Genomic DNA, 21,687 nt, shown 5'->3' with positions numbered 1-21,687 from the left:
TGGGTTGAAATGCGGAGGGCTGGTTGCAGGGTGTGGGCAGAAAGGGGAAAAGTAGAGTGAGTCAGCTGGGGAGTATGGGGGAGTGAGGTGGAGAGGGGAGAGGTGGTGGGTGAGGGCCGAGAGGGGCAAATGGGTAGGTGAGGGCAGACAGGGCGTGGGCATATCGGGGGCAGAAAGGAGTGGGTAGGTGTGTGGTGGGGGAGCAGAGGGGTGGGTTTGGGAATAGAGGGGCTGGGTGTGGGCAGAGAAGAGGGGCAGAGAGGGAGTGAGGGAAGAGGTGGGGTTGAGGGTGGGTGATTTGACAGCGAGAGGGTAGGTGATGGGATACACATATCTGTCATGGTTGGGGGATCATAAAAGAGGGTTATGTAGTTGGGGAAAGCACAAGAGGGCATAGGGTACTAGGGGAGCAGAAAAGGGTTGGGAGGTGCTGGGGGAACAGAAGAGGGATGGGTGCTAGGGGGAGCACAAGAGAGGGTTGGGTGCTGGCAGGAGCAAAAGAGGGGGATTTCTTGCTGGGGACCACAAGAGAGAGTCAGGTTTCTGGAGGGAGCACAAAAAATGGCTTGGGATAAGCAGAAGAGGTTCAGGTGCTGGGGGAACAAAAAGAGGATCAGGGCGCTGGGGAGCACAAAAGAGTTAAGGAGTGCTGGGAGAAGCATGCAAGAGGTTCAGGGTGGTGGGCGAGTACAAAGTAGGGTTGTGGTTGTGCACAAGTGGGTCCAGGGGATCGGGCAGGCGCAAGAGTGTCAGGTGCTGGGGGCCCAAAGTTGTCGGGTTGAGGTAAGCACAAAAGAGGGTTTGGAGGACAGCAAGAGACAGATGGGCTTGAGAGGGCTAGTGAAAGGGAATGAAACAGTGAAAGAGAGAGATAGCCTGGGGTAAAAGGGAGAAAAAGAGAGTGAGAACGATGGAAAAAAGTGAAGGGGGAGTGAGATAGAGAAGCTCATATTTTGGTTGGGGGTAGGAACAAGAGGGGCAGGGTGCTGGGGTAGCACAACACAGGGTCGGGGCTTGAGTGTATGCACAGAAGAAGGTTGGGTGGAGTGGGGAGCACACAAGGGGAATAGGGTAGCACAGAAAGGGTGGGGATGAAAGATGGTCAGGGATTGGGGGAGTGCTAAAGAAGCAGTGAGTCTGGTCTGTCTCTTAGGCCCAAACACGAGCCGAGCCAGTGAAATGGCATTACAAAACAGGGAGGGGCGGGTAGTGTCAGGGACTAGGGACTTAGAAAAGGGTGAAAAAGGGGTCTGGGGCTGAGGAAAGGGGTCTGGGTGGAAAAGGGGTTGGGGTGCTGAGGAAAGGGGTCTGGAGGCTGAGGGAACGCCGTCTGTGAGCCGAGGAAGAGGGCTCTGGGGTTGGAAAATGGTCGGAGGCTGAAGAAAATGTGTCAGTGGTGGAAAGGGTATATGGGGGACAAGGAAAAAGGAGTCTGGGGTTAAAAAAAAAGGGTCAGTAGGCCGTGAAAAATACTGAAAAAAAGCAAATAAAATGGGCCTTGGAACCAAGGAAAGTGGTGAAAAAGAGGTGAAAAAAGGGATCATGCGGCAAAGGAAAGGGGTGAAAGAGTGGTGTGAGGTCTGGGGAAAGGGGTAAAAAAAGGCAGAAGAAATGGGTCTGAGGCCAAGGAAAGTAGTCTGGGGCAAAGTAAAGGGATCTGGGGCAGAAGAAATAATTCTAGGGGTGGAAAAGGGACAGGGACCTGGGGCAGAGGAAAGGGGTCTGTGGGCTGAGAAAAGTGGTGAAAAGGAGTGGAAAGGGTCTGGGGGCCAAGGGAAGGGTGAAATAGTGATATGGGGTCCAAGTCAATGCTTAAAAAAGGGGCAGGGGTAAGGGGCCTAAACGGGGCTGTGACAAAGGGTCTGGGCCAAGGAAAGGGACATGGGGGCTAGGATGGTTCCGGGGTAAACAAGGGATCTGGGAGTGAAAAAGGTGTCTGGAGCCGAGGAAAGTGGTCTGGGGTTGAGGGAATGGGCCTGAGGGCTGAGGAAACAGGGTCTGTGGATAAATAAAAGGAGTCTGGGGGCCAAGGAAAATGGGTCTAGGGTTGAGGAAAAGTGGTCTGGGGTGAAAAAGCGGTCTTAAGGTTGAGGAATGGGGGCATGGGGTAAAAAGTGGTCTGGAGTTGTGGAAAAGGGGTCTGGGCAAAAGGGGCATGGGGGCTAACCAAATGGGTGAAAAGGGTGTAAAGGGTGTTCTGGGGAAGAGGGAAGGGGTGAAAAAGGAGTCTGGGAGCTGAGGATAGGGGCCTGGGGTGCAAAGGGGGTCTTATTTATGTATTTATTTATTGAGCATTTGTTAAGTCCCTATACAACAATATGGTGTTTCTTGAAAGGGGTCTTGGGATGAAAAGGGGGTCTGGAGCCCAAAATAAATGGTCTGGGAATGAGCAAATGGCTCAGAAAGGGGTCTGGGGTAGTGAAAAGGGGTGGAAAAGAGGGCTGGGGGCTGAGGAAAGCAGTAAAAAGGGGAATAGTGAAGGGGACTGGGGGCCAAGGACAGCTTGCTGAGGGCCAAGGAAAGAGGTGAAAAGGGGGTCTGTTGGCCAAGGAAAGTAGGGCTGGAGAAATGTGGTGAAAGAGAGGTCTGTGCTGATATAAGGGCTAAAAAAGAGCCAGAGTAAAGGGCTCAAAAAGGGGCTGAGGCAAATGGGTTGGGCCAAAGGAAGGGGCCTGAGGCTGAGAAAATGGTTCTGGGGGTGAACATAGGGACTGGGGGTGGAAAAGATGTCTAGGGATAAGGAAGCCAGTCTGGGTTGAGGGAATGGGTCTGAGGGCTGCGGAAATGGGGTCTATGGATCAAGAAAAGGAGTCTGGGGCGAGGAACAGGTTCTGTGGTGCAAAAGGGGTCTTCAGCTGAGTAAAAGAGTCTTAGGGTACCAAGGAAAGGTGTGACAAAAGAGAACTGGGGTCGAGGAATGGGGTGAAAACGGGATATGGGAGCTGTGGAATGGGATGAAAAATGGGGTCTTAGTGCTGAGGAAAGGGGTCAGAAGGAGCAGAGGAAAGGGGTATGGTGGCCAAGGAGAGTGGGCTGGGGAATGGGGAAAGATGTGAAAAGGGGGTCTGTTGACCAAGGAAAGAGAGTCTGGAAGCTGAGGAATGGGGTGAAAAAAGGCTCTGGGGGTGAGAAATGGGGTAAAAAAAAAAGGTCTGGGGCCCGAGGAATGGGTATAAAATGGGGTTTTAGGGTAGATAAAAGGGGGGAAAAAGGGGTCTGGGTGCTGAGAAAAAGGGTCTAGCATCCAAAGACATGGGTATGGGATCAGAGGAATGGGGCAAGGGGGCAGTGGAAAGGGGGAAAAGGTGTCTCTAGCTGAGGAAATAGGTGATAAAACGGGTCTGTGAGGCTGAGAAAAGTGGGTATGGGGGATGAGGAAACGGGTCAAGAGGGATTGAGGAAAGGGGTAAAAAAGGGCTGAGGAAAGAGGGTTAGAGGCTGAGGAAAGTAGACTGGGGACCAAGGAAAGGGGTGAAAAGGTGGTCTGTGGGATGTGTAAAAAGGTCTGGGTGCCAAGGAGCGGGGTGGAAAAAAGATGTCTGAGGGTCAAGGAAGGGGTTGAAAAAGGGCTCTGGTTGTCAAGGAATGGGGTAAAAAAGGCATATGGGAGCTGAGAAATGGGGTGGTAAAAGGGGTCTGAGGCCCCAGGAAAAGCGTGAAAAAAAGGTTTGGCGACAAGAAAAGGTGTTAAAAAAGGACAGATGCAATGGATCAAAGTGGCTGAGCAAAGAGGTCTGGGTGCAGAGGAATGTGAGGGCTGGAGACTGAGAAAAGGGGTGAAAAGTAGGTCTGCTGGCCTGCGAAAGTAGGTCTTGGGACCAAGGAAAGTGGTGAAAAAAGAGGTCTAGGGGTCGACGAAAGGGATGAAAGAGGGCTCTGGGGACTAAGGAAAGTGGTCTGGAGGCTGGGAAAGGGGCTTGTGAGCTTAGGAAAGGGGTGAAAAAGGCTATGGGGATGTGGAAAGGTGTGAAAAAGGATCAGGGGCTGAGGAAAGGGACCTAGGGACTAAGAAAAGAGGTCTGGGGGCCACAGAAAGGGGTCCAGGGAAGAAAGGGAGGAAAGGGGCAAAAGGAGGCCTGGCATGCAGTAAAGTGGTCAGGCTGAGGAAAAGATTCTCGGGGACAGAGGAAAAGGGTCTGCGCCAAGGGAAATGGTATAAAAGGGGACAGGTCAGAGAAAGGGGTCAAAACGGGTCTGGGGCCAAGGAATGGGGTGAAAGGGTTATCTGGGGAGGGTGAGGAAAGTGGTGAAGAAAGGGGTCTGGGGCTGAGGGAAGGGGGCTGGGTGACAAGCAAAGGGGTCAGAAACCAAATAAATCAGTTTGGGGGCCAAAGGAGACCAAGAATGATAAAACACTTATCTGCTCTATTCACCCCTGAGGGGCAGGGCTAGAGTATATCTGTTAATTCTTCTTCTCAGGATGGGGATAAGGAGGAGGGTTTAAACAATGAGGCGTTGAAATCAACCTCCTAAAACACTAAGACCAGGCAGTCACCTTAGTATCAGACTACATCCAATTACTGTTTATACTAGTAAATCATGCTTGCCCCTGAAACTGACAAATCAACAAATGGGTCTATGCAAATATCATACATCCAATGCTTTGGGTTTATTGTGGTCCAGTTCTCTTTTGATTGCAGCCAACACGTGTTTAGACACAAGGTATTTCTCAAGGCTATGTTGTCAAGTTGATCTTGCCCATGTGCCGTAACTAATTCTTCAACATGAGTAAATGGTTGCTTGATCTGGGAGTAGTATTAATCTTCTCTAGCTTAAGTGCTCTGTTGTTCAGTTGAGTTAGCATCAGTGGTGTGGATTGTCTCTTCTTATAAATATAATCCTGCTTGTGGTTGAGATGTCCAGTTAGGGATCATCACGTGTATATTTGGGCCCTAGAAACTGCCCAGATCATTTTAATACCTTTTGCAACCTCAGTAGTGTATTCTAGTTAGTTAATATTGTGCATAGTGTGTTTGATTAAAGTATATATTTTTATAGAACCTTGATTGGCCATTCCTATATTTTGGACTGTTAGGCTTCACTGCTTGGGTTGCAACTGAACCGCATGCACACCCCACTTGAGAGTAGAGCCTTCCCCCAACTCACATTACCACAAAAGGTGAAGGAGATATATCTATTAAGCCCACCTGTTTTACCTTCATGATTGTGTTGACTCTTGGTTTGTAGACGTGTGAGGACCAAATTGTAGTTAAAGTCTCTACTCATACTTGTACTCATGCAGGGCAGAAGTCAATTTATCACAGCTTCCTCAGAGGGGCTTGTTACAGGCTCAACCTGCTCTCCACGATACCATTGCTCATCCAGCTACCCCACGCCACCTCAGGCGCAGCAGGCACTCAGCACTTGGACACAAATAATACACAGGAGACCAGAAGTAGAGAGAAATGGGCTGTAATGAAAACACAAACCAGTGCATAGGAGGGCTGCATTCAGCTCTGCACCCCCCCAGGTCTGGCTCATCCTTATGTACAATGGAGTAGCTAAATCTATTTTCCACCCATAAACCAGCATGTATAATACACAGTGGTCGAAGTGCACGAAAAGAATTAGTGGAACTATGTTCCCTGCTGGCCTGCACCCACTCCACGCAAACCCCTTCACAACGTCCCATCCCACACAAAGTACACGCCCCAAACACTTGCACCAGCTGTTTAAGGGAATGTTCAGTTTAGTGCACTAAAAGTGCAAGTTTCAACTTCTTCCTACACTGTTATTTTAAAACAAAACCATTCCAGAATGGTTTCTTTTTAAATTACATCTATAGGAGCTGTAAAAGGTCATTTTAAAAAGTATAGGAGCACCGCTCCCGACCGCTCCCGCTCACTTCGACCACTGATAATACATGTATGATAACAAACAGGTCATTTTGCCGAACAGGAGGAAGGAAGTACATTCCGCAAGTGCAGGCTGTTTTCTGCAAGGCAGGCTAAGGCACCCTTGGGATTTCAGCCAGCAGCTTCATCTCTGTGTACTTCTCAGGAGGGGCTCTTGATGCCCAGCAGTCTGAGGCATCATAGCAGTCCACATCTCAGCTGTGGACTGTGATATCGCTTGGCATGGGTGTTTAGCTGTTAGGCCAGTCTCTTAGGCAGGTATGTGGGCCAGTCCATTTGCATCAGATGTACCTCAAATAAACTAAAAGAAAGTGCAGTATCAGAGAGGTAACATGTGTCCATTTTTTCCCCTCTCTTCTCATGTTATATATGAATCGCTGATCAAAGCCTTGCGCTATTTCTCCATAAAGCAAACTGCAATACAACTATTCTGATACACACAAAATCAATAGGGAAGCAACACAAATAAAAAAATATGATCAAATCAAGACAACTGATTTATGGCTTAACTCATCTAAAGCCATTCATTCACTGTACTGCATTGCAGAAACACCACACTATCATCACACATTATCCAGGGTTGATCCAAAACAACAAAAACAGTCATAACTACATGCCCCTGCCTTTCTAGCTCTGATCATCCCTGTCACTCTAACATCCAGCACCACTCCTTTCATGTGTCTGTTATGTTTGTGTGCCGTATCCAAGTCAAATCAATCTTTCTCTTATTTTCCAGTATATAGTCAGCATCTAGAACCTCGCATTCCCTAGGTGCACCCGCAGTCAGTATCATTAAAAACGTGTCATATTGTTCCCAAATACCATCTTGCATGGTGAATACATGGTCTCTGACCAGTCTCTCGCTTGTAGGCTATGGAGAACAAACAACAGCCTGTCTTCCCACTGTGTGCCTTTCACATCCATCTGCTTGAACTTCTCCTTCTTTGGCTCCTCTTTCTGTTTGTTCTTCCAATGCGCCACACACATGTCCACATGCCCCTGCCAGACTTCTTTTTGCTGTGGGCCACCAGGCCATCTCTGTCAGGCACCGATTCTCATTGTCTTGCTCTTTCTCTGCATTGATAAACTGCATCATTTGTTCATCCTCCCCTTTCTGATCGGCCAGGAGCCACTCACATTTCTTGTGACCCTCCTTCTTGATCTTCTGTAGGATAATCTTCACCACTTCAAGCTGTGGGCCCTCCGCCACATACCACTCCTTACATTCTATGGATGCCATTAGCTGTGGCTGTAGGTCATTGTCAGGTGTCAGCAGCCACTCTTGCTCAGATGCAGTTATCTTCTTTCTTCCTAGAGCCAACACCACTGATTGTAATTCACCATACGGTGCTCTTCCCCCCCCAAACACTATTGAGTCATGCTGACACTGACCACCTTCTTTATATGTGGGCCTGTCGATGTCCTTCTCTGGTGAACATGCCCTGAAAGCATCCTGTTGTGTTTTGACAACCTCTGACATGCATTCACCTGACACTACCCCTTTCACTGGCATTTTATTCACTTCCGTGTCTAAGGTGCACACTGCTCAGTTACCCGTCCTGAAATCCAGTTTATGTATTGCCCCTTTATCTGGGCATGGCTCCCCCATGCTGTTGGGACCCCGTTTGTGTGTCAGAATGTGGGTGGTACTCCTAGTAGCTTTGTCACCACAACTATTGGGAATCTCTGTACCCTGCCTCTTTCTCCCTGCAGAAAGCTATTTGCCAAATCTGTCATTGCACCCTTTTTTTTCCAAAATGTCCCCCTTCCCTTCTGTTGCACACAGTTGCCTCCCCTGGTACCCAGCCAGCCCATGCCTCCTCCCTTTTATACCCCTTTCTCAGAAATATGTAGAACCACCCCCACAGCATTCGGTGTCACCCACCCCAATCCACACAGGCACTAATCCTGCACGTCTGTGTGTTCTCCCTCCTTCCACTCCGTGTACTACTTCACCGGCACTGCTTTTCTCACTGTCAGCCATGCATTATCAGCTGCGTTCAGAATGTATGCCCACCTCTGTAAGCGATATTCAATCAACACTACAGCTAAGTCAATGCCTAGTCTGGGACGCTGAGGAAAACCCTTATTGATGTATTTTTATATCCAGTTCAGTACTCTGGATGACAACCCTTGTATAACACCCCCCTCTTAGAATCCCCCTGACCCCACTGAGCCAAGAAGTAGGTTTGTTTTGCAAATTAAAAGGTTTATTAGGACAATTCAACAATATATATCTATCAGATTTTATAAATAAATTGATAACTGATATCACACTTCAGAATGTGACCGTGATCAACAATGGATAATGTTACAGGGGTACACTGATTTGGTTACTTAGGAGTAGTGTAGAGGATGAGGTAGCTAAAATGCTTGATGGTTTCAAGGAAATGCAAGGTGGAATAAAATGCAGTACAGAAATAACTTGTTATGGTTTTAGCAAAAGGTAATATGATCACTTTTTCTTTTGACAATTCACTCCCCCCCATGCAATACAAGAAATGGAAGGAGAGCACACAGTCTTCAAGAATCCCAACAAATCACACTTTATAATGCAATACACAGTTCCAGTTCCCCCAGCAAGTTTAGAGAAAACAGGGATGAGTTTTAAACACAGGCAAATTACTTTAATGTGGTTCGCAATGGAAGTGAAAAGGTGCTAAAATTGCTTTTAATTCCCTCTAGAGGTTCAGGGTAGGTGATGGCTACTTTATATGAGTTCAGGCTCACTTTAACAATACTCTATGAATGATTAGCAGATTGCAAACAAATTTTAACAAAGAGAAGCAAAAAGCTGCTGATTTCTACAGATGAAGAAATCAGGCCAAATCGCAAATCGCAGTAAATTTTGCGAGGGCGTGTCTCGCGATTACGGAAAATGTATAAGGAGTCAGTGCCAGTTTCCTTGGAGAGCCTAGATTCTAAGCTTTAAAATGAAAGTTAGATTTCGTTCCTAGCCCAAACGGTTCCAGAGATACGGCCGATTTAATAACGGTAGATTTTCAGATTTAAAGTAAAACTCAAAATGACAGGTGACAGCTTGCAGCTGCAGAATTGACAGGTGACAGTTGTGCAGCTTGAAAAATGACAGATGATACGATTTCTAGGAGGCTGTTCTAATTAGGTTAAAATAGTTTGGATTAGATTCCAAGATGGCCCCTGGAGCGAGGAGACGTGCGTGAGTCTCGCTCCCGCCGGGCCACTCATTAGCACCATAGAAGCCGCGAACCGGAGGGCGGCCGTTCCGCACACACAGCTCCGAGTGCGGCTCACGGCACTGGCCGCAGGAGGAAGACGCCTCGGTCCCCACCCGCGCCGAGGAGCGGTGCTCCCCCTCCCCCATCGGGACGAGGCGCGGTCCTCGCACCGCGGAAGCGCGACACAGGCCCCCCCAGAGACGCGGAGTGGAGGCCGTCGGAGCGGGCGGCGAGGATCGGGGAGGCGCCACTGACCGGAGCCCCAGCGTTGCGGCGCCCGGGGGCCGGGCTTTCATCCGGCGGCATCGAGGGACGGGCCCGGCGCCCCCCGTCAGCAGCGGACCCCGCAGGAGGCGCAGGAGGGAGCCGGGTATTGCGCCGCACACAAACAGTCGCCCCGTGGCGTCGGACACCAACGGCGGTCCCCAGTCCGGTGGACTATAAGGTGAGGCGCCCTTCCTGGTGCTCCCCGCGCCCCCCTGGAGCCCCGCGAACTTGGAGGGCCTGCCCCCCCCACACTGGTGGCTAGATTCGCAAGAAGGCCCAACTCAGCCGAAGCGGAGAGGGACCATCCCCCCCCACATTTGAGGGGTACGTGAAGGCGGCCAAAAACCGGAGCACCGCTGCCAGGCCCTCCCTGAGACTCAAAGAGTAGGCGGACGGCGCAATCACCGAGGGAAGCACTGTCCGGAGCCCCAACACTGCAGCGCACGTGGGGACCATACAGCAGGCGGCACAGCTAAGAGGGTTATCCTCCCCCCTTCCTTCCCAGTAACCCCTCGAAGCCACCCCCTACAACCACCAGCAACTCAAGAAGGGACACGAAACTAGCAGCAGGACGCGCCAAGGCCTACCTTTCAAGAGGCATTTCCCCGACCATAGAAACAGGAGAGGGGGAAGGCTCGTCCGGGGGGAAACTAAGGCAAGAACTCTTAGAGGAAGATATGTCTAAAGCGAAGGGGAGGGGGGGGATCCCTACAGATACAACAGCCCCCCAAACAAGACTCCAGCCTGATACAAATGTGGGCAGTGGACACCCCAGTGACAACTAGGAGCAGAGTACAGGAGGACTCTTCCCTGCAGACCGCAAACTCGTCCGAGGCGAGGGACATGGCCTCTGGCTCCCAACCCCCGACAAAAGACGATATGCACTCCTGGTTTAAAGAACTACAAGATAAACTAATGTCAACTGTCCAGGACCAGTTCGCAGCAATCAAGCAGGATATGCAACAGGCAATACAAGGAGTTCAACATGACATTGCCAACCTAGAAGAAAGGACGAACACCCTAGAAAAGATAGTACAAAACGCAGAAGAAGAGGCTCTTCAGAGCGCCGAAACACAAGAGCACCTAGTGCGCCTGACCCATAGTCTGGAAATACAGTGCGAAGACCTAGAGAACAGGTCTCGCAGATCGAATATTCGCATCAAAAATATGCCAGAATCGGTCCTGGACAGGGATCTAAAGAAGGCGGTACAGGAGGTCTTCGGGGATATCATCGATGCTCAGGACCCGGAGGCAGTGGGGATCGATCGCATACATAGAGTAGGCCCGAGACGCACGGGGGCACCAGGAGAGAGACCCAGAGACGTCCTGGCGGCTCTGTCCTCCTATCCACAAAAATAGCTTATTCTACGAAGAGCAAGGCAGATGGATCAAATCAGCATGAACGGGGCAGACATTCAGCTGTTTCAGGACTTATCAGCTGTTACACTCCTAAAGAGAAGAGTGATGGCCCCACTCACGAGGGAACTGGTCACAAGAGAGATAAAATATAAATGGACATTCCCTTTTGGTCTGCTGTTCGACTGGGATGGGAAACAAAGGAGGGTGACCTCCATGGAAGAGGGGCTAACCATATTGGACATCCAGTCAGGGGAGTCCTTGACCAGAAAGGATAGAAAAAAGGGGGAACTACAAAACAGACCGGGGGGATGGGAAATGGTCCGACAGAAAAGAAAACGGCGCGGAGGGGGAAAGGATGGGTCAAGCGAAATAAAGTAGAGGATGCAAATATAAAAGAACATGAGACCTGGGGCTCTATAGCTGAAGGCAGCTTATGGAACGGCACCCAATGATGGAATTTGCAAACGACAGACATAGTTGGCCCGGCATGGAGCCGGAACAACCCACATTAAGGTCAAGGAATGATGCGGGTTTAGGACTCCCCACTAAGTTAACCTCGAGCCTACAGAGGGCTGGGAGCGACAGGCGGAACGCCAAAGCTACCTTAGGTACCCGTGCCCTCCTCGGGTGTAAAGTTGGAACAAAGTTTATGGTTGAGGGACTTATTTACAGTTTGGGGGGGGAGGGAAGATCTTCCGGAAGAGAGAAGGGGAAACTTAACTCGGGCTTAACACATGTACAACCTGACTATCTGAAATGGGGAAGATACGATTTGTAACTTTAAATGTAAGGGGCCTGAACTCCCCGGTGAAGCGGAAAAAAGTGGAGATCATGTTAAGAAGAAAAAAGGCGGATGTGCTATTGTTCCAGGAGACCCACATTAAAGCTCAAGATAGGGGGAAAATACGCCTGAGAGGCTACGAGATAATAGCACAATCCAATGCAGCGGAAAAAAAGGCAGGAGTGTTGATTGCTGTGAAAGGGAGTATAAAAGTAAAGGTGATAGACAAAACTTCAGACAAGGATGGAAGGTATGTCTTTGCCAATATCAAACTACACAACGCCCTTCTGACACTGGCTTCCATTTATGCCCCAAACTCGGGCCAAGATGGCTTTCTGAGGGACACTATGGGAGGCTGGAGGGGTACGCGAAGGGGGAAATGATTATAGGAGGAGACCTTAATATGGCCTGGTACCCCCACTCTGCCCGTAGCGCGAGCGGACCCCTCCACCAGAGCGCCCCCTCACAGCATCTGAGAAAACAGATGGAAGGTATGGCCCTGTGGGATGCATGGAGGGAACATAAAGGTCAAACCAAGGGATACACCTACTTTTCACACGTTCACAACACAATGTCTAGAATAGACTACTTCTGGGTGTCAGTGGGGATCCTGGGTAAAATACAAGACCTGGAACTGGGCCCCATTTCTCTGTCGGACCATGCACCCCTCTGGTTGGATCTGTCGACTCCAAGGAACGAAAAGAGAATATGGAGATGGACACTCCCACAAGAAATACTATCTGACCCAGTGATGGGAGAATCCATAAGGGAAACAATAGAAGAATTCTTTGATCATAACGACACGGGGGAGGTCTCCCTGAGCACCGTATGGGAGGCGTGCAAGGCTGTAATCAGGGGCCACTTAATAGCCCTCAAAGCGACAAGGGATAAACAAACACGGCAGTGGGAATCAGAACTGGAAAAGAAGCTGTCAGATATCCGGGAAGAATTAATGGCAAACCCCACAAGAGACTTAAAAAAGACACTCAAACACACCGAGGGTCAACTTGAACATCTCCGTAGCAAACAAGCCCAGAGATCTCTCCTATACCTCAAACAGAAATACTACATAAAAGCCAACAAGGCAGACCGGTATCTCGCCCGACTGCTCTCGTCGAAGCGGAACGTAACGACCATCAGGAATGTCAAAAATGCGCACGGGGATACGCTAACGAACTCCGAGGATATAGGGAACACATTCAGGGAATTCTATCAGAACCTGTACTCCACAGAGAACCCAAATAAAGCTGACCAAAACAGATTCATGACATCGATCCCCTTTCAGAAAATATCAGAAGAAGCCAGAGTAGACCTGGAGGCCCAGATAACCGAAAGTGAAGTGAAGAAGGCGATAATGAGCCTCCCACTCAACAAAGCACCCGGCCCGGACGGCTTCACAGCCCCATTCTACAAAAAATATGTAGACATCCTCGCCCCATTCCTCACTAGACTACTAAACACCTTCAAAGATAGTGGGAATGTTACCCCATCTATGAACGAGGCAAAAATTTTGGTTTTCCATAAACAAGGGAAGGATCCCTCCCTCCCGGGCTCATACAGACCTATTGCCCTAATTAACCTAGACTCAAAAATCTACACCAAAATCCTGGCGGCCAGGCTCTCCCCACTGCTCCCCTCCTTAATTAACCCAGATCAATCGGGATTCATTCCGGGAAGACAGACACATGACAACACCAGAAGGCTAGCCCACCTTATAGAGAAAATTAAATTCTCCCGCACCCCTGCAGTACTACTTTCTTTAGATGCCGAAAAGGCGTTTGACCGTGTAGAATGGTCAATGCTCTTTAAAACCCTGGCGCACATGTGATTTGGGAACCAATATATTAACATGATCAAAGCCAATTACTCCTCCCCCTCTGCTAGGATAGCGGTAAATGGAGAGATAACGGAGAGGGTGGAAATCTCCAGGGGAACGAAACAGGGCTGCCCGCTTTCACCACTCTTGTATGCGCTATTCCTAGAACCCCTACTTATTAAAATTAGGGAAACAGACCAAATCAGGGGGATCGAGATGGCGGGGAGACAACATAAGGTTATAGCCTATGCGGATGACATGCTATTGGCACTGGAGGACCCAACCCACTCAGCCCCAGCGGCGTTCCACCTACTAGAGCTATTTGGGAACATATCTGGCTTAAGAATAAAAAAAAAAAAATCAGAAATGCTTATATTAGCCGGGAGCAGTGAAACACTGGGAAGGGAGGCAGACCATTTGGACATAAAGGTCGCGGAGGAGGGCATAAAATATTTGGGCATACCACTCACTCACAAGGTACAGACATTGTATAAAAAGAACTATCCCCCACTCCTTGCCAGGATTCAAAAAGATTTAGAGAGGTGGAATCCCCTAAATATTTCTTGGTGGGGGAGAATTCAATCGATAAAAATGAACATCCTCCCTAAAGCGCTGTATTACTTCCAATCCCTGCCGGTTGGGGTCCCTGACTCCTTTTTCAGAGCCCTAGCCAAGTCGGTCTCATCCTTCATATGGAACAGGAAACCCTCCAGAGTATCCAGAACTATCCTCACCTCCAACATTAGGTAAGGGGGCTTGGCACTCCCACACTTTAAGAACTACTACCAAGCGGCACAACTCAGGATCCTGAAAGAATGGCTAGGGGATAATCAACAAACGATATGGGTGACACAGGACAGGGCAGTCGCTAGAACGCCACTGGAAGACCTATTATGGACACCAAAGCAGCACAGGCATCCAAATCTGCGCATTAGTGAGATCATGAGGACCACGCTGAACGCCTGGGACGAGCAGACACGGAAAGAGAATATCACCACGGCTACTGCCCCGTTCACCCCAATCTGTAGAAACCGGCAATTCCCTCCGGGGACTGAGCAAGGGGCTTATGGGAACTGGGAGGAAGCTGGTTGCAGGAAAATAGGGGAGATGTTCGTAGACGGGAAGATGAGATCTTTTGCCGACTGCAAATCACTCTGGAACCTCACAAACGCGGACAGGTACAAATATGAACAGCTCAGACACTGGCTGACCACGCCTGAGATCACCCGAGCTGCGACAAGAGAGCTTACCGCCTTTGAAAAGTTTCTCCTCACCAACTCAGGAGACAGAAAACTAGTCTCCAATCTCTATAGGTTCATGAATACTCAGGGAGAAGACATCAAGTGGGCATACATGAAAAGATGGGAAAAGACGCTGGGGGTAGACATCACCACACAGCAGTGGCAGTCGCTATGGGCCGATATCCACAAACTGACCAGAGCAGTTCAAACCAAAGAAATGTGGATTAAGATCATCACGTAATGGCACTACACCCCGGAGAGGCTAAATAGCATGTACCCACATACACCTAATCGCTGCTGGAGAGGCTGTACAGATGCGGGCACGTGGAGACACATCTGGTGGGACTGCCCTAAGGTCAAACTCTTCTGGACAGAAGTAATAGCCGAACTGAAGAAGATCTTCCCAGACGCGGATCGTTACACGGAGAAAACCTGGCTCTGTGGATTCACAGAGCACTATGACAACACACTCACCAAGGCGCAGCGAAAAAGCTTCATGAGCCTACTCATAGCGGCCTGGGCAACAATCGCACAGGGATGGAAAAAAAGAGACCCACCGATGCTGTTCACATGGTTACATAAGGTCTGGTCCCAAATGACCATGGAAAAAATCACACACAATCTCCACGGAACACATAGCTCCTTCATAAAAGAATGGGGAGGAGTGCTAGAATATCTCCAGTCAGACTACATGGCACAGTGGTGCCCGCACTCCATAAAAATAACGGACTTATTTACCTCTTAATCGGCCACGAGTACAATGGAACAATGACTACACTTCCGGAAGAGGGTGGGTGGGGGAGGCGGGACGGGGAGTTGAGGGATTGTTTACCTTTTGTATCACTTATAAACTAATAAAAATATGTTTTAAAAAAAAAATAGTTTGGATTAGATTATTTTAACTAAGAGATTGGGTTCCACACAGTTCTGGCGGATACTCATTCCTAATTTTGAAATGAATGGGCCTCGTCACGGATCTGGTCAACTGGACTGGACTTCGGTTCTCTCTGCTCGGCGGGTCAATCAGGCACCGGTTCTGCTCACAGTGGTCTGGATCTCTGGTTCTGCTCACAGCGGTCTGGTTTGTGGTTCTCTCGGGTTCCAGATACAGCACTGCTTTCTGGATACTGCTACAGGTTCTTGCAAAAATTCTTGGCAAAAATTGAAACAGCTTGCCCGGCTGTTGAATAGTTTGGTTGGTTTTGAGGCCTGCTGAAGAGGATTCAGCTGGTGGATTCAGGCCTCTCTGCTACAAATTCTGGAGTTAATTACTGCTACAGGTTCTGGAGATGGATTTGAAGTCTGGATCTCTGGATGTGAAGTCGTCGGTCAGCATGCTCCGCAGCAAATGGAATTGGATCCCCTACCTGGGTTTCAGTGGCCCTTTTTATGTGTTTTGAAAATGGGTGTGTGCCTGGGCCTAGCTAAGCCTGCCCCTCTCACTTATCATTGGCCAAGCTTTCCCCTCTCCCTTGATTGGGGGGAGAAATGGAGTGTCAGAGTGATGCTGTAGGTTTTATGGTCAGAGGAACCTCCCCTTGTCAAATTGCACACAAATCTATTTCTGATCCAAATACATATTTATCTATGTACCATTTTTCTCATATTATAGGTCCAGTTTACATATTTTCTGTAGCACCAAACCATCCGACCTCTGTCTTTGTACGATGTCGTGTCCACTGATGACAGAATTCTCCCCTTTTCATCCAGATAACAACCTCTAAACCTTTCCAGATTTTACACAAATGTGCACCAGGGATATGGGTTACAGATGATAAAGTGACAGATTTTTAACATGCATACATTTGGAGTAGCAACCTTTTTTCCGCTACTATCCCCAGGAACATACCACAGGGTCCTAACACCTCTTAAAATGTGCACAGAAAAATCACAAGAATAATGATATTATTTATATAATTTTGACAGGTCCGTACTATGAATTATCCATCTTTTTAAAAGTATGCCCTGGTCAAAAAGGGGTGTGGCTTCCCACATCACATGGTGGAATAACTGGTTTATCCACTTCCCCCAAGCTCAGCTGGCTGGCAGAGGCACTGCCCCTCCCAGTTTCCCCCAAGAGGAAGCCACTTTACGACGCCCCCAATATAACATTTGCCTGAGTCAAGGAAGTTGCATTGTTCTGTCCCTTCCAGTTCCCAGTTGCTCCACCCCTAATCTAATCAGAGAGGTGTCAACTCCTTTTGGTGGGGAAGCAGGATGCAACTAGGCCTGGGAAGAGTGGCTGAGCAGGTTTCTCCTGTCGGGGGTAGTTGTCAGGCAGAATTCAGCTAAATGTCACTTTAGTTCCCAGTTTGAATCAAACTTACAATTTTTACATTTACATTAAATAATTACTTCCTTCAAGTCATTTCAGAATATAGTTTTACATTGTATCCACCTCTTAGCAAGTCTTTCCTTGGCCTGGTTTTGTTTCATTTGTTCAGTTTTACACAAAAGTCTGGTGGTTTTAAAACACCGGCTTTCTGATAGTCGTGAGTACCGGTATTGCAACCATTTTTGGGATTAAGAAAATGAATTCCCCACAGTTCTGAGTTGCTTTTTGGCAATCAGCATTGCCATTCCCAATGGTTTCAGGCTACTGTGTGTGTAGCCCAATGGTGGTTTTAGGCAGTGCCCTCCTGTGCTCACAACATCGGCAAAAATGGGTGGCAGCCTATTCTTCATGTTTTCCCTGTGCACTCTCTGGGGAGTTCTGGCCATCATGATGTTTTCCATGGCAGTACTGCACAGTTTTATGGTAGGGCTTGGATGCATGGGTAAAAACATCCCACACCTCTGAGTAGAACTTAACTTTTCCTCCACATCCACATCCACCTTCCCTTCCACCACCCTCATTATCTCGTCTGGAAACAGCCACCATGTTGTGGCCCTTATGAAAGTTTGTGTAAGCATTACTGCAAAATCTGAGGGTCTGTGATACCTCCCTATCGTCATCCCCTTAGTGATATTTTTGTGCTTTGCATGTAGTTCAGCACTATCTCCCCTGTCCCTTCCCTGCGGTACCCTTTTTAACTGTTGTTCCTGGGTGACCCCCACCTCCTTATTCCTTTTTACCGACTGGGGGGCCACATCCCAATTGTCCACAATGCTCCTCAACCTCTCCATCACTTCCCTCAACCCCAATGTATATGACAGATATGCCCCTGCCTCTAGCCTTGTCAGTGGACTGGCATCTGCCATATTGCAACTGAAACTGTAATCTGTAACTAATCTGTAAGTGGTATCTTTCCTACTGCAGGTTAACTCAGGCTTCCAACCTCACACTCCTACCCTGTGCCCTTTACAGTATCGACACTACACCATCTCCACTACAGGTGCTCTTACTGTATCACAGGTGCCTAAGAATGCTCTGACCTGATTGCAGTCCTTTAGTTGCCCTTGCAACCCTGTACTATATCACTACAGCACTCTGAGGCACTGTCTCTGTATTGTTCCTAGAGCCCTTGCCTTCTCCAGTCCCCTAGTCTAGCGTGCAACAGGTACAGCGAATAAACACTTTTTTCACGTACCCGTTGTATTGTGCTAAACCCCAGTCATGCACAACAGGAAGGGGAGCTCCCGGGTTTTGGCACCATCTGTCACAGGCTTGTCCTGCTTCCCACGATACCAGTGCTCATCCAGCTCCCCCACCCCACCTCAGGCACAGCAGGCACTCGGAAATTGGACACAAATAATATGCAAGAGATCAGAAGTAGGGAGAAATGGGCTGTAATGCAAATACACACCAGTGCATCAGAGACCTGCATTCTGCTCTGCCTCTCCCAGGCCTGGCTCATCCTTATGTACAATGGTGTAGCTAAATCTATTCTCCACCCATAAACCAGCAAGTATAATGCACGTATGATTACAAGCAGGTGCTTTCGCCAAACAGGAGGAAGAAAGTATTTTTCACAAGTGCAGGCTGTTTTCTGTGAGGCAGGCTCCGGCAGCCTTTGGATTTCATATGAAACAAGGATACAAATTAATAGGTCGGTGGTTCACTCATGCACTCTCCTTTCGTCCAGTCACCGTGAAAGTTAAGTAAACACTTTATACGTTGTACCCAGGTGTGGTAAATGCTTCGTTTTTATATAGTCGCATATATTTGCGTGAAATAATGTAAAACCTCACAGAATTCTGAGTATTGGACATACAGACAAAAACACAAGAACATAGACAATAGGTCAATACAATTGCTTGTGCATTGAATGAAGCATAAATCACCTACTGTCGGTATATGGCGAACAGTGTCAATAAACATAAGTGAACATTTACAACAAAAATACAAATAACAGTTTTTTCCAGAACAGTGTCAATGCACTGCGGCTGAAAGGTGCGTCTACACTGTGGTGTTTCAACCGTCTATAGGGGCTAGATATTCTTCATATCTGACACAGCCTTCTTCAGGACGGCGGACTGTATGAGCTGGATGTTCATGGAGTGTTGTGAACAGTGAAAGGGAGGTATGGTCAGGGGAGTGCTCAAGTTAATTTATTTTGCAAGTGATAACATCACTGGGTGTGTCATGTAAAAATACTGAACACAGCTTACCTGTGGAAAAGAAATAGCAACAGGCACTCTAATAGGAACAAAACCTCGTCAGGGAAGGTCCCATTGGACTCCTGTTATCAAGTAGAAAGGTGACATTAGTATTGTCTCCTGTGTATTGATATACTTAAGAAAAAACACAATAGAAATGCACATGAGTATATATATCCACAGCATGCTTGGTTAAGCTTACCTCTAAGGTGGAGCTGTGGTGTTCAGGGTGTGATCCTGAGGGATTTTGGTGTCCTACAAGAGGGCATGCAATTAGTAAAAAAGCAAGGTAAATGGGTTTGTATCTAGCGTGAATGGGAAAAGCATCATGCACTTGCTAAATACCTCTGTAGTGATCTGAGCGCTCGCGGGCTCCGTGCAGCAAGAGATGTGCTCTGCAGGAAATGCTGTGTCACACTATAGGCTCGTAGCTTGTGGACCAGGAAGCACAGCGTTGCTAACGCCGTTGCTAAGTCACAAGTGTTTTAAATCCAGACGGCCATCTTAGAATGGTGTACAGGATAGTTTTGAAAATCAGGTTGTTAAATGCCTCAAGGGGATCCGAAATTGTTAAAAAACCAATGTTGGTCGATACCCTAGGGGAAATCTATATTGTATTGTCGTAAGGCCACATGTTTATTACGGTTGTCGTGGCAACAGCTGTGTAAGGAAAATACCCAGGTAGAATTGGCAGAAAAGCCATATAAATACCATATGCCGTACGTTAGCCAGTCTAAAACACTTGTTCATGTGATGGCATATATGTGAAAGTGCAAATGGACACCAAGTACTTCAATCCGGTGGTATATAAACATTGTGCAAAAGGCATGGTAGAATACACAGTGTATTTGCATCTGGTGAACATTGAGCACGAGGTAACAATATCTACATATAGTGCTCCCACACCGACTAGAATGGACAAAAGCTTGACAGGGACCATTCGCTAAAATCCGCATTGAAGGATCATACACGCTTAATCATGGAATGGCCGATAAAGTTGGTGTTGTCAACATGGGAGTGCATAAGGACAACATATAATTCAATCGTGTAGTCCATGATGTTATGCAAGGACATGGTAGAAGACATAGTGTATTCACTACTGGTGAACTTTAACATGACGCAACCATATCTACATACAGTGCTCCCACAAGTGGTCGAATGAATTCATTGTCAGAGACAATACAACAAAGTATGCATGAAACAATGTGAAATCGGATGGTACATAACATTGTGTAAGAACCCAGTGGGCAGTTTTGTGTAATCAAAAAACTGGAATCACAGAAACGATTTACATTCAACAGAAATGTTGAGTCCAGCATGCACAGTGTCTAATTTATGCATCCATCTTTGTTCAAGTTGTGTTAAAGTCCTGTTTATGTCTACCCCCCGCGTGGCGGGTGTCACTTTTTGCAGGACAAACCATCTTAGGTCTGTGTCTTTGTGATTCTTTTTGCTAAAATGTTCTACCAGGGGCTTGTCAGCTATCTTGTTCCTGATGCACGAACGGTGTTCAGATATGCGCATCTTGATGGGACGGATAGTTTTCCCTACATAGAGGAGTCCATAGGGGCATTGTATGATGTAAATTACGCCCTTCGTGTTGCAATTGGTATGGTCCTTCATTATCCATTTGATTTTTTTGTGTTCAAAGGATTTCTTCTGTAATCTGAGCACGCAGGCCACACATTTGCCACACTTGTAGTGCCCTGTGAGTGGGGGGAAGTTCCACAGCGTATTATCCACTCATGGGGGTAGTTCTAAAAACGTGTGTACAAGGGAATCTTTTAAATTTTTTTTCTTTTTAAATGCAAAGCAAGGTGTTTTTCTCAGTGTTCCTGCCTGCTTCACCAGGTGCCAGTTTTTCTGGCAGAGGCATAGCCAGCCCCTATAGACGGCTGAAACACCACAGTGTAGACGTACCTTTCAACCGCAGTGTATTGACACTGTTCTGGAAAAACCTGTTATTTGTATTTTTGTTCTAAATGTTCACTTATGTTTTTTGACACGGCTCACCATATACCGACAGTAGATGATTCATGCTTCATTCAATGCACAAGCAATTGTATTGACCTATTGTCTATGTTCTTGTGTTTTTTGTCTGTATGAGCAATACTCAAAATTCTGTGATGTTTTATATTATTTCACGCAAATATATACCACTATATAAAAACTAAGAATTTACCACACCTGGGTACAACGTATAAGTGTTTAGTTAACTTTCACGGTGACTGGACGAAATGAGAGTGTATGAGTGAACCACCGACCTATTCATTTGCATCCTTGTTTCATAAGAAGCCCTCCTGGGCAGAATAGGGTCCTCTCCAGGAGCCCTGATTTATCAATCAGCCTTTGGATTTCAGCCAGCAGCCTCATCACTGTTTATTTCTCAGGAGGGTCTCTTCATGCCCGACTGTGTGAGGCATTGCAGCATTCCACAGCTCAGCTGTACTGTACTGTGCTCTGCGGCCTCGCTTGGCATGGGTGTTCAGCTGTTAGGCCAGTCTCTTAGGCAAGTTTGTAGGCCAGTCCATTTGCATCAGATGTACCTCAAATAAACTAAAATAAAGTGCAATATCAGAGAGATAACAGGGCTGAGCTGTGTACCGGCAAATGAAGGATCACTGCGCCGCTG

This window comes from Ambystoma mexicanum, chromosome 5q (assembly GCF_040938575.1).
Source record: "Ambystoma mexicanum isolate Mex_15411 chromosome 5q, UKY_AmexF1_1, whole genome shotgun sequence".
Taxonomy (NCBI): domain Eukaryota; kingdom Metazoa; phylum Chordata; class Amphibia; order Caudata; family Ambystomatidae; genus Ambystoma; species Ambystoma mexicanum.
This window is presented reverse-complemented; position numbering follows the sequence as displayed.